This window comes from Mesocricetus auratus, unplaced genomic scaffold, assembly GCF_017639785.1.
Source record: "Mesocricetus auratus isolate SY011 unplaced genomic scaffold, BCM_Maur_2.0 Super-Scaffold_100020, whole genome shotgun sequence".
Classification (NCBI taxonomy): Eukaryota; Metazoa; Chordata; class Mammalia; order Rodentia; family Cricetidae; genus Mesocricetus; species Mesocricetus auratus.
Window position 1 is genome coordinate 7,508,737 of NW_024429201.1, and position 13,024 is coordinate 7,521,760.

The 13,024-nt window shown below is 43.1% G+C and overlaps 1 long non-coding RNA gene across 1 annotated transcript in view; it reads right to left on the minus strand.

Annotated features, from left to right (window-relative positions):
* Positions 1-697: 697 nt before the first annotated feature.
* LOC121133137 overlaps positions 698-13,024 on the minus strand; it is a 79,026-nt gene continuing 66,699 nt past the window's right edge. Inside the window, exons 2-5 of the long non-coding RNA XR_005869883.1 lie at positions 3,513-3,579; positions 3,270-3,303; positions 1,540-1,677; positions 698-835 (exon numbers count right to left, since the gene is read on the minus strand). This is a non-coding gene — a long non-coding RNA (uncharacterized LOC121133137). The remainder of the gene's footprint in view (positions 836-1,539; positions 1,678-3,269; positions 3,304-3,512; positions 3,580-13,024) is intronic.

Below are 13,024 nucleotides of genomic sequence, written 5' to 3' on the forward strand. Positions count from 1 at the left end.
TGACAAGCATACAAATGGCACAGTTGTAGGCAAATAGGCAATCCTTGTCAGCCCAGAGAAGCACATACTGTCTGGCACAGTGATGACTCCTGCTCACACTTGTGCAATGAAGCAAGTGCAGTGTCATCTTCTCCAGTGGTACACTTAACAGCAAGAGATTTGATAGTGCTAAGATGCAAAGATGCTCATTAAAATAGTGTGTGTGTGTGTGTGTGTACACAAACTTGCAGAATTAGTTCTTTCCTTCCACCATGTGGGTCTCAGGAATCCAGCTCAGGCCATGAGGCTTGACACCAAATGTTTACACCTACTGTGCTGTCTCACTGGCCCCAGGATATTCATTTAAAGAGATCCAATAAATCATTGTACATATATAAACCAGCATGCTAGAGACTGGAAGCTCTATACAAACACCTCTGTAGAAAGAGAGAAGCAAGGTAAAGAAAAGCATGTTCTATTGTTAGAATAAATAAGAGGGGAACAATTCTGAATCACATGAAGGTGCATCCTACTCAATTAGAAGCATTTAAAATGGCAAGTCTGTGTGTTCTGTATATAATAGGTGGCCTTTTAATTACCACTTAGACTCCACTTTCACTTTCTGTCCTCCCCTCCCTCCCTCCCTCCCTCTTTCCCTCCCTCCCTCCCTCCCTCTTTCCCTCCCTCCATCACTCCCTCACTCCCTTCCTCCCTCCCTTCCTTCCTCTCATACACATTCAACAATAGACTATGCCAACTACTTCTGTGGAGAACCACGACAATTCCACATTAGGTTTCCATGTTCGGTGGACACATCGTAACTGTAGAATGTTCAGCTGGGAAAATCTCGTGCCATCTAGAAGGGAGAAGATGGGTTCGGCTGCTTTGCTGACTAGTCATTTATCAGCCCTTGATCATGAGCTACCATCACCCACTAATTACTGAAAAAAAATTTTGCCCCATTCAGTATCATTTCCTACATAGCAGTGTCATTCACTAGCCCTGGGTCTGCCGTGACCACTGTATCATTTTCTGCCCTTTCCACTTGCTTCCTGAATAGTCTCTTGTTTCCTTATTTCTGGGCAGTCTGTTTATTCTCCTCTCCATCGTGCTATTGCCTGCATCTCTCTAATGAGCCTCATCCTGTGTTTGACAGACGTTTTCTGTTTTGACAAGGTAAAATTGATCGGTGAATTATACACATGCAAAACATCCTTACATAAAGCTACAGAGAACCATCGGAACGTTGTCCGCTTCCTTGCAGATAATAAATTGGGAAGCAGTTTTAATGGCCAGATGAATTCTAAATGGAGGGCTCTGTTTAAACTTCATAATCCATAAATAGAAGCCAAGCGCAGACATCCTGCCTTCTGACCTGACTTTTGCCATTGGAAGCATTTAGGAGTATGCTAGTATTTATTTGCCTGACTTCTCTTCTCTTCTGAAAATGAGAGGGAGTGGGTATATGCACATCAGGAGAGCTATACAGATCCCCTCATCCTCATCTGCCCCTGGGACCCGATGGAAAAACCTAACCAAGTCTTTGGCAACATCACTGACTTTGAAGTGGGATTCTGGTTGAATTCTGAATTCAATGACTCCAAACTGAATGTTTCTTGTGAGCCAGGCTGAGGAGGTAGGTGGTTCAAGATGATGAAGTTGCATTTTCAATGTTCATCTCGCAGATTTAAAGACATTCTTTAAAAAAAAAAAAGACATTGGCAGTACTTAGATTTAGAATCAGTAACATGGAGCTCAGAAAAAGCATCAGAGGTCATGAGGGAATGATTGATGACATAAGGGATGTATCAGTCTGTGTGTTATGTTCTGCTGGAGTGACAATGAACCTCAGAAACAAAGGAGCTTCTGCAGCAAAGGCTTACTTCTTACATGTGCTGCATGATAATTCAAGGCCATCTGACCACACTGGTCCTATGCTACTGCTATCTGAGGGACTGAGGAGGGAAAGCCACTGTTTTGAGTGTTGTTAACCCACCCACCACACTAGGGAAAGAAAGACCCTTCAGCCCAGAAGGGTCACACTTCGGTTCGCCTGCCATTGCTCAATGCCTGAATTCAAAAGGTTAAAGAAGTCTAAGCCTTCTTCAAGTAGGAAAATGACACTGGAAAACCATGTGCTTTAGAGACCAGAAGCCCGAGAACTGTCCAAAGAATTCTATACGAGCTGGTTTATGCTCACCCTTCTGGGGAGTAGATCCATAGCCTTAAGTATATTTCCAAAAAGGGTCTCGTACCAGCTTCCCACAAAGTTAAGAAGCAATGATTTAAACCCAGACTTCTTATTTTACAGAAGAAAGAACATGAAAGCCAAATCTCTAAACAACTTGCCAAACCCCAAAACAATGTCCCTCACTTGTCAAAACAGCCTTTACTTGGGGGGAGAACCAGTCCCCCCCTGTCCTAGGGAAAGACCACACCGCAGAAGGCCCCAGCCCGTGCTTCACCAGCTCGCTGCATCCAAATTTAATTTAGAGAGGAAGAAAAGAGGTCATGGGAAGGGTCTTTGCTTCCTGTAGGTTTCAAATCCCAAATGGAGGCTGGAAACTGGTAAGGGATCCTCCTTGGAAACTTTTGAAAAATAACTCATTTGAAAATATCCCAATGCCAAGAAAAACGTGACCCTGTCCCCTGGTGTCTGCTTTCCCCTTGGCTCTTTCCTCCTGCCAGGTAACCTGGGCTTCCATGGTATTCTTCCAGCTTCCTCACATCTCCAGCTGAGCTTCCCTTTGGGAGGGGGGATACAAAGGGCATTATCCTGGAAGGACTGCTTTTTCCATCTCTTTTCATAACTCCATTTCCTCTTCGGAAGGCCATGTGTTTTCCTCCATTTTCGCTCTCCACCCTGTCACCTCCCTGTCTTTACCCCCACTTCCAGCCCAGGCTGGTCTATCATTTGGTTTCTCAAGCAGCTACACCAGTGTTTCATTTCAGCCTTAAGAAGAAAAGGTTGGATTTCCTCTCTTGACCCTTCCAGGTTTAAGGACCCTCTCCTTTGTCCAAGAGCCACAGACAGTAAGGTAGATATAGAAAAATTAACGTTCTCTCAGGCCTCTGTTCTGGTCCTTCAGGCTCGATTCACTGTTCTCTCAGTGTCTCCCAACCTTACTGTTTTCCATGTTGCATTTGTGTTCCCGGTAAACAGAGACCCAATAGCCAAGCATTAAATAACCAAGTGTGTAGAAGATCTTGAATGTCAAGACAGAAGGAAAAGATGAAATTGTTTAGAGAATTAAGAGATTGGAGGGAGGCAGAAATGCAAGAATACCTACCTTTAGTTTCCGTGTTCCAAAGGAATTGGAAATCCTAAATGAGAATAAGAGTTGAAAAGTGCAGCTACATCTCGAAGCATTAAAGAGTTGTTTTTATTAACTCAGTGCCAAGTCAATGTTCATGGAAAAGTCTCCACCCTCATCCCCACCTGAACAGGACAACACCAAAACAAAACAGAGAAGCAGACAGGGAAATGAGCATGGAGACAAAAGTCTCAGGCAGCTAAAGTAGAAGTATCTTACCATGGCCAAGTGAAGAGAACTGTGTGAACCCTGCGAACACAGGCAGCAGCTCCCTCGGGGAAGGGTCCTAAAGGAGAGAAGGCTGCTTCAGAGAGCCCAAACACCCAGTCAGTCAAGAAACTGGGTCAATACCAGAAGTCCAATGTCAGGCCCAAAGCATTTAAACCTGGAGAAAGTGCACACTGCTCCACATCCGTTCTCCATCTCCCTCAACAACCAGATTCTGTTTCTCTAAACAGCTGAATATCCTGATTCTCTAAGGATTTTCATTTTTGTCCCTGCCCCCCAATACAGTCGGGGGGGAAAAGGTGATTTTTGTGCATCACCAATGCATTGAGTGGGGGCAGATTCTTTGGAGGCTCTGACTTTCCTGAGTCCCTCCAATTATGGGGTGAGGAAGGGAGTGGGAGAGGTAATGGGGCTTTGGAGTCCTGCCCAGTCTTTGCAGAGCATGGGGGTGGTAGGAAATGGATAGAGAAGAATCACATCAGCGCATGTTAGCCAAGGTTTCCCCTGGAAAACACCTTATTAGCCCTCCCTTCCTACCTGGTACCTAGTACTAAGATGTAGTCTACGCTGGATCAGCACATGAACCTTCTCATTTCTAGTAAGACGATCATGTGCCCTGTGGCCTGCACGCAGAATGATAAGAATAGGAAGGATTTTGTTGGAGAAACTATTCCATGAAAATGGTATAAAGAAAGAAAAATAATTAATTTCTCAAAGCCATCAGAGAGAGACAGGAAACTGGCATGACTGGGTTGTACATCCATTAGTTCCAGGATCCCTTCTAACTCAGTCCATCAGACTTCAGCTCTGAACTCAGTACAGACACTGTCTAGCATCAACTCTTTAAAACTGTGTTCATCAATACCAATCCTGAGCTCAGGCCTACTGTACTCTTCGTAGGACACAAGAGTCCGGCTTTTTCTTAAATACATTCATTAACCGAGTCCCCAGGCCTGCCTCATCATCCGCCTGGCCCAAGATCTCTGAAGCACATGGAGGTGGCCTTCAGCCTGAGAACTAATCATCAGCATCTTAGTCATTCCATCAAATGGCAAAGTCCACAGTCCATAAACTTCAGCATGTTTTCCCTCCCCCATCAAGACCTCACTGGGGAATTCCAGCTAAGGCACTCCATTAACTCGATTAAAAACACTCCCTCCCCCAGCCAGGACACTGGAAAGAGACTGTTTTCTTCCAACAGTGTCTGTTTGTGTCTAAATATAGACACAAATGAGAACAGAAACCTCGAGGCTGATAACAATACTTCAGTTGATTCTTTTAAGGACATTATCAGCAGGAAAATCAAAAGGTCTGCTCACTTGGAGTGAGGATGGGGGGAAGGGGAGTGCCAGAGATTTGCCAAAACGGCCAAGTCCCAGAACCAGAGGTATCATTCAACTTCTATCCTGTTCTGAAGATGTGGCTAACTTCTAATAAGGTCTGTTTTTATTATGAAAGGAAATCACTCCTCATCCTTCAGGGAAATATTTTTGCAAATTAGGTCAAACCATCAGTAAAATAATCAGTAATCAGTAAAGTAAAACTTGAAGTATTTCAGTGGCTTTTGAGATCACACAGGTAGAAACCCTATTAAAACAGAAGGCCTAAATCTTGAGCTAAGGGTCACATAGGACCAAGTAAGGAAAGATGTTTTCCTTTCTTTTTTGAATACCTATCTGTTATTGGTGTTGACTTGAAGCCATCCTTTGTGAGTGGATGAGCCTTGTTAATTGCAGAGACCACCACATAAGGAAGCCATTCTCCTATTCTGGAGACTAGGATTAAAATCAAGAATTGGAGATGAGGCTGGCCAGTGGTGGCACAAGCCTTTAATCCCAGCATTCAGAAGGCAGAGGCAAGTGGATCTCTGTGAAATTGAGGTCAGCCTAGTCTACAGAGCAGTTTAAGGACAGCTAGGGCAACATGGAGAAACCTGCCTCAAAACAAACAAACAAACAAAAAATGGCCCACAGCTACCAACCATATCTGCCCCTCTCCACCTCTTTCTGAGTGAGTCATGGGGGGCTCTGCACAAACTGGCTGACTCATGCCTCCAAAGATAACTAGAGATTATCACATGAGAATGGGTGTTTGCACGTGCCCTGTGGATCATCTGAGGTTGGTTGACTGTTACAGCAAGAATCTATGAACTGTTCCTCCATACATTCAAGTTTTAAATGTCTGGTCCCCAGCCAGTCCTGTCATTTTGGGAGGTTACATAAACCTTGGGTGATGGACCCTAGTTGGAAGAAATCTGTCACTAAGGGCAGGTCCTTGTGAGTAGATTGTTCTTGGCTGCTCCCAATCGTACTCCACTTCCTGATCAGCCACGATATGAACAATGTGACAGGTTTCTTCTGCCTGTGGCTCATGGGAACAACTTCCCATGAACTGAACCATTAGAAGTGTTGGTCCAGATAGATCTTTCCTCCCTGGGTTTTGTCAAGGATTTTGGTCACAGCAATGTAGGAGTTGACCTTACATCATAGGGTGGGGCCAGGAGATGGGAGTCTGGATACATATTATGGCACTTTCTAGCAGTTGAAAAACCAAGCACACTGTCCTGGATTCCAGTCCTCTCTTTCAAAGTACAACTGATGGCCTAGATGACTTGGGAAGGTACAATTTAATGCTAAGATTTCTGGCTCTAATCATAGACATCCACAGATGGCAGGACATTTAATGCTTCCCCAGATGTCAGAGCATTTAATGCTAGAGGTGATTTTATTTGGACAGGAAGACTGCTGGACTGTAATGTTTTTAGAAAAGAATTAGTTGTTGGTTTGACAGTTGGAGTTATTATTGGAATTAGTCACCACCAGTCCTTACTAAGCCCCAAATGGGTATAAATACACAATAATTACAATTGTTATAGATGTTAAGGGTTTTTGAAGTGCTTGAGTAGGTGGACTACACAACTTCCAAAACTTACTAGTATATTCCATCACTCCAGGATTCTTTTGGAGGAAAATTTAAAGAAGTTAAAATTCAGGAACTTTAGGACAGACATATCTGCCTTTATTTGTCTTTTTTACCTACTATCCTAGCCTCTATCTTAAAATTTTGTAGTGAAGAAGAGCGAGAACCTGGAGAGTATTTATGATGGAGGCAAGAAGACCCTGCTGTCATTCAGAAGAAGAAAGTGAGAAGGCTGTGGACTCTCATGGAAAAAGTTGAAGTTGCTCTTAAATGTCTGATAACTGTTTATGGGGCCAGTGAATCTCCTCAAAGAAGCATAGTTGAAGCCTAGAAGGTCATATTCCATAAAACCTTGCCTACCACTCCAAGCACAGTTCACACTCCCAGACAGGATGACAGATGAAAGTATATGATGATAATTTATGAGGGACAAAACACTTTTCAGCACTGAGATCTACAGTGGCAAAGGGCTCCAGGGTTAATTATAGTTAACAGCAAAATCAGGTATAGAGTTCTTGTTCCCTGTATTGATCTACTGAGGCTTCCATACAAAATACTGCAGGTGACGTGGCTTAAGGAATGGGAATTTATATCTTATAGTGCTACAGTCTGGGAGACTAAGGAGTCAGATTAGGGAGGTTTCTTTTCTGAGTTTATAATGCTCAGTTCATCACCATGATTTTATTGGTCTTTCTTCTATGTGTGTTTATCCATCTCTTTCTACTTATAAGGGACCAGTTGTGCTTCATTAGGGTCCCACCTGTAAGACCTCACATAAATAGTCAGGGCCCAAAGGCTCCATCTCCAAATACAGACACGCCCACTAAGTGTGAGGAACTTGTGAATTTGTAGGGAACAGGACAGGCTTCTCTCTGTAACTGCACACTATATGATGGCTGGCAGCAAAAGCGTGGCAGGAGGATTTAGAAGTATTTAATAAAAGGCAATGAAAAGATAAAATGTTTTCCCGTTTTCTTGTTAATCTTATTTCTGGGACTCATTGAGGACCCAATTTTTGGCATCTTCTATAATTTACAGTCTTTAGTATTTGTATTGGTTATTTTATCCTGGAGGAGAAGAGGTAGAGATGGGATAGCTTCCTGTTTCATTAGATATTTGAAAATGGAAATGTCTTAGTTAGGGTTTCTATTTTTGTGAAGAGACACATGACCATGGCAAAACATTTAATTGGGTGACTCGATTACAGTTCAGAGATTTATTCCATAATCATCATGGTGGGACATGGTGACATTCAGGCAGACATGGTGTTTGAGAGGTAGGTGAGAGTTCTATATTTTGCAGGCAACAGGAGGTGAACTGTCTTACTGGGCATGGCTTGAGCATATATGAGACCTCAAAGCCCACCTCCACAGCAACACACTTCCTCCAACAAGACCACACCTAATCGAATGGACACACTTCCTCATAGTGTCACTCCCTCTGGGGACCATTTTCTCTCAAACCAGCACAAAGGCTACCCTGAGAAAGTAGGGTTGGATGAAAGAGAACAAATGTCTGGCACATGCGAAATGATTCTCTTTTATCCCACCTTCCCACTTAAAGAAAATGAAGTCACCCCAACAGCAGTGTTGCTAATTGCTTACAGTATTTGACTTCCTTCATTTGAGACACTCAAGCAAGTTGTAGAACTGTCTGTCAGGGTGTTGTGTGCCTAATTCCTGAAATGAATAAAGAAGGGAGAGATTTGGATTACAAGTTCCCATCTGGCCCTGAGTTAAAGATTCCTAGATTCAAACAATGATGGCAAAAATAGATGGACCCATCAGTGACATCCTTCCTGATTCTTTTCTGACATCCTCCTTCCTTTTAGAAGCAGAAAGACTGTTCAGGATTTGAGCAAGACACACAGCATTATATATATATATATATATATATATATATATATATATATACATATATATGTATATATATATGTGTGTGTGTGTGTGTGTGTGTGTGTGTGTGTGACACTCAGTAGAGGCCCTATAAAAGCCACACAGCCTCAGAGTATGTAGAGTAGCCATGCAAAACTCAATTAAATTCTATAAAAACCTTTGTTCCTTTCTTAGTCTGAACAGGCTTGCTCCTTTTATTATCAGCATTTCTCTGGGGAAGGAGACAAAGTCACAGCAGCTGAGATATATGTGTTTGTTAGTTGATGAAGTTGGCCATGTCTTCAAATATTAACTCTCTCTTTATCTCTCCTCCAGACTGGTATGCTTTGAAAGCCAACCATCCTTCACTGGAATGTGACCTTGGCCATTCCTCACAACAGCAAAGAAAAATGCCATCCCTGTGAGGTTACCACTTATTGATGGGAGAGAGAATGAATAGCACATGCAAAATCACGGGAACTTCGAACTCACGCACACCGGGAACTTCTGATCTGTGTCCCGTTTAGTCTGTGATCACTGCTTTCAACAGTTGTACCTAAAGTCCCTTCTCTGCTGAGCAGCTGTGATGATATACTCAGAACCAAGAGTGAATGGCTGTGACGCTTTTGCTCAACTCCGGTGGCTCTTTGTTTAAACACAGTCTGGCTTCCTCCAGCCCTGAGTGTAGAGCTTAGGGGGCACAAGCTAACAGAGCAGTCCTTCTTGATGGTGTAGTTCAGAGACAAACCTGTGTGCACCGTGGCTACTCTCACCACTGAAACAACACACATAGCTTTAAGCAAGGAACCTAGGACATGGATGTTTCTGGTTATTTTCTGATACTTGAGATGGGGATCATGATTGATTGTTAGTCTTGATTGAATCACAAAAAGCAAGGATAAAAGAAAACTCCTTTATGGATGAAGTCTAGTGAGAAGCACCCCAGTTAGAGACCCAGGGGCAGGACAGGGATTGCCTGGAATTCACTTACAGGAGGAGTTCTGGTTTATCCACCAGGGATGCTGTAACCTGCACCAACAATTTTCTTTACACAGGAATGGCCAAGACCTGTTCTTTGGACCTGACTATTCTATATATCCAAACTAAACACCTAATATCCAGGTTTGGGTCTAACAAATACATACATACATACATACATACATACATACATACATACATACCTGTGTGTGTGTGTGTGTGTGTGTGTGTCGCTCTGTTGGGAGATTAGGAGCTTAAGCTTGCCTTGAATAATTTTCCAAATGTATTCTTTAGCAAAGACCTAACAAATAGACTCAGGAGAAGCATCAACTGCTGAACTGCTGGGTGACAAATATGTAAATTACCATACCAAACAATTACCTAGAGGAACGGTTCTCAACCTGTGGTTTGTGACCCCCTTTGGGGGTTGCATATCAGATATTTACATTAAGAGTCGAAACAATAGCAATCATGAAGCAGCAGTTATGAAGTAGCAATGAAGTAATTTTATGATGGGGGTCACACAACAAGAAGCAGGGAGGACTACAATATCATCATTTGGACTGATTTACTATGTATGTATATGCATATGGATTGATGAAGGAAGCTAAAGTTGCTTCCTCTGGGTGGGGCCTTTTCTACCAACAGATCTAGATGAGTAAAGCTTTCTACTAAGTATTAAATGATTCTTGATTCTTTTTCTCTTTATCAATTCTGTGTCCCTTCTGGAAAGTCACCTAGTCATTTGAAGAATAGGGAAACCTTTGAAATCCATTGGCCAACAATTTCCAAGAATGTGTGGCCCAAGTTATGTATGTGTTGTATGTAAGTTCTACATGGTGTACCCTAAAGACATTCCTAAGATACTGATTATAGCCACAACTTAGTCTCCTTGATTTTATACACATATGCCCAATGCAGGGAGCAAATATGAGGTTCATTCACTTGACTTCTTAAACATGGCCCTACTCCCCATTACCATCTCATTTCTCATTGCTCTTTTACACAAATTTTTTGCTCAAGCAAAACTCTCCCATTCTTTGTTCTTTAAATAGTCTGTGTCCATTTTTGCCCCTTTGTTTGTTCATATTCTGAGGGGGGTCAGATCTTTAATTTCATAAGGACAGAGGAACATGTCATAAATTCTTAATTAGTCACTTAACAAATATTCATAGCCTGTTTTCTTCCACACTGCATCTCTTGGGATGCTTTGTAACAAGCAACAGAAATAGGCTCTGGCTAATTTAGGAAGAACAGGAATTTATTGAAAGAACATTGGGTAGCTCAAAGAATTTCTAGGGGACCCAGGGAATGGGTTTTTAAGTGGACTATACAGCTAGGAACAATTCAGTCACTCCACAGCAAAGTCACTCAGTACCAGTGTCACAGTTAAGCCATGCCACACCCAAACACTGTAGCCTCCTCCATCTGTCCTATTAGCTTTGGTACTCAGATGTCAATGTTAGAGTTATTGTCTCTGCTGTCTGTAGGATCCAGTTGTGGCTGCCCTGTGTCTAACACTATTGCCAAAGTGAATTCTGGGTATTCTCTTTCTCAATTCACCTGCTGATTGAAAGCATCTGGCTGTTTTTTTAAACACACAGACATGCACACATGCATACACAGATGCACTCAAGCTTGACTCATGTGAGGGAGACCAGGGCTTGGTAGCAGGAAGTTTCAGCCTACACAGAAAGAGCTGGACTATCAGATATAGAATTTCCTTAAAAGAGGAAGGGATGCTAGGCAGTGAGTGGTCAGAAAGAATGATACCTGTCTACCATTGTACAATGGGTGATTAGGGAAGATGGTGCTTTATGTTCATGGGGGAGTTTCCAGTCCACCTACACAAGACAAAGGGAAGAGGTTAAATGCAAAGAAAGGAAGGAAGGAAGAAAGAAGAAAAGAAAGGGAGGGAAAGAGGGAGGGATGGAAGAAGGAAGGAAGGAAGGCAGGGAGGAAGGAAGGCAGGGAGGAAGGAAGGTAGGAAGGAAGGCAGGAAGGAAGGAAGGAAGGAAGGCAGGAAGGAAAGAAGGAAGGAAGGAAGGCAGGAAGGAAGGAAAGAAGCAAGGAAGGAAGGAAGGCAGGAAGGAAGGAAGGCAGGCAGGCAGGCAGGCAGGCAGGCAGGAAGGAAGGAAGGAAGGAAGGAAGGAAGGAAGGAAGGAAGGAAGGAAGGAAGGAAACACTGGGATAGGTCATAGCCCAGATGCAGACTGCTCATAAAGCAAGTCTTGGATTCTATTTCCAAAACTAAAGAAGAGGAGAAAGAGAAGTAATTTCAAAATATACTGAATTGGACTGATTAAGTAAAAGATGCTAAAATAATATTAAGCATAACCAACAGAGTTAAGGTAAAACATAATTTATGCTTTATGTTGTTTTTCTCAACAGATTTCCTCCCCTTAGGGCAAAGTTTACACAAACAAATCCTGTTTTCACCTGAAATATATCCACACATCCTCCCAGTTCCACTTCCCAAGCTTATCTGCACAAAGACAAGCTCCTTTGATAGTCCACAGGGTGAATGTGCACAAGACTGAGTCATCTTTACACGCGTGCACACACACACACACACACTCATGCAATACACAAACATGCATACACACACACTTTTTTCATAAGCATAAAGTTTAGTTCTCTCTCGTTTTCCTTGGGAGACAGACAGACAGATAGTAAAACTGAAGAACAGAAAGCACGGCATGGTTTGGGAACAGGCACACATTCCTGGCCTGGAGTCAGAAAGGTAGACAGAGAGCCTTTGCTGAGAGTTTCTCCTGTGGTGTCTCAGGGTCATCACTGCTAGGTCATTTGGATCTGTGCTGCTACCGTCAGCCAATGGCCACTCACAATCAACAGTAGAAGCTGTGTGGGCAGGACTAAGAAAAATGGGTCACTTAGCTGCTTCTGGGGCACTCAAGGCCAAGAGGCAAGGCCTCCACCCACAACAGCTGCTCAGCCTCAAGGCTCTGTGCCCTTTCTCATACAGTTCTCGGCTTCACCCTCTGCCTTTCCAGGAGTTAGGGAGACCTCCAAAAAGAGGGTGAAAGTGAAGAAAAAAAGGAGGGAGACAGAAGTAGGCACCAGCTTCACTCCTGGAGAAATAGAAGGGACTGTGCAGTGTATCAGGGAGGAAACTCACTGGGTAGCTTTCTCCAATTATTAGCTAGGTGACCTCTGAGTCATTCTTTTTCCGTGTTACCATCAGTTAGATGGGATTATGTGAGACGTCTAGCATGAAATTACAGTAAACTAGAAACAGCAAGTACCTTCAGGTCAGTTCAAAAACTCTTTGTGCCCTTGGGTCCTAAGCGATACTCGAGAGCACCTGGGGCTTGGGTTGCTGGTGATGATGGTCGGTGGCCTTCTGTTTGTAGCTATGAAACTCACCTGGAAAGTACCCTCCACATGCAGATTAGGGTGTGCTCAGAGTGTGAGTAGCTAGACGGGTTCACATCCAGTCTAGGCTTGACTCTACCTAGTCTTTTCTCTTCAGGAGTATGTGTTCACACACACACACACACAGACACACACACAGTGCATAGGTGCACTCAAGCTTGAGAGAGATATATCAGGTGTGACAATAAAGTAATGACTAATGATTTAACAGATGCAGTAGAATGTTGCACCAAGAACGGACACTCTGGATCTAGAGTCCCAGGTTTGGAAAGCCCGATTCTGAAGTTGGCCTTAGACCCACATTGGTTAGCTTCTTGGGGCTTCAGTTTCCACATC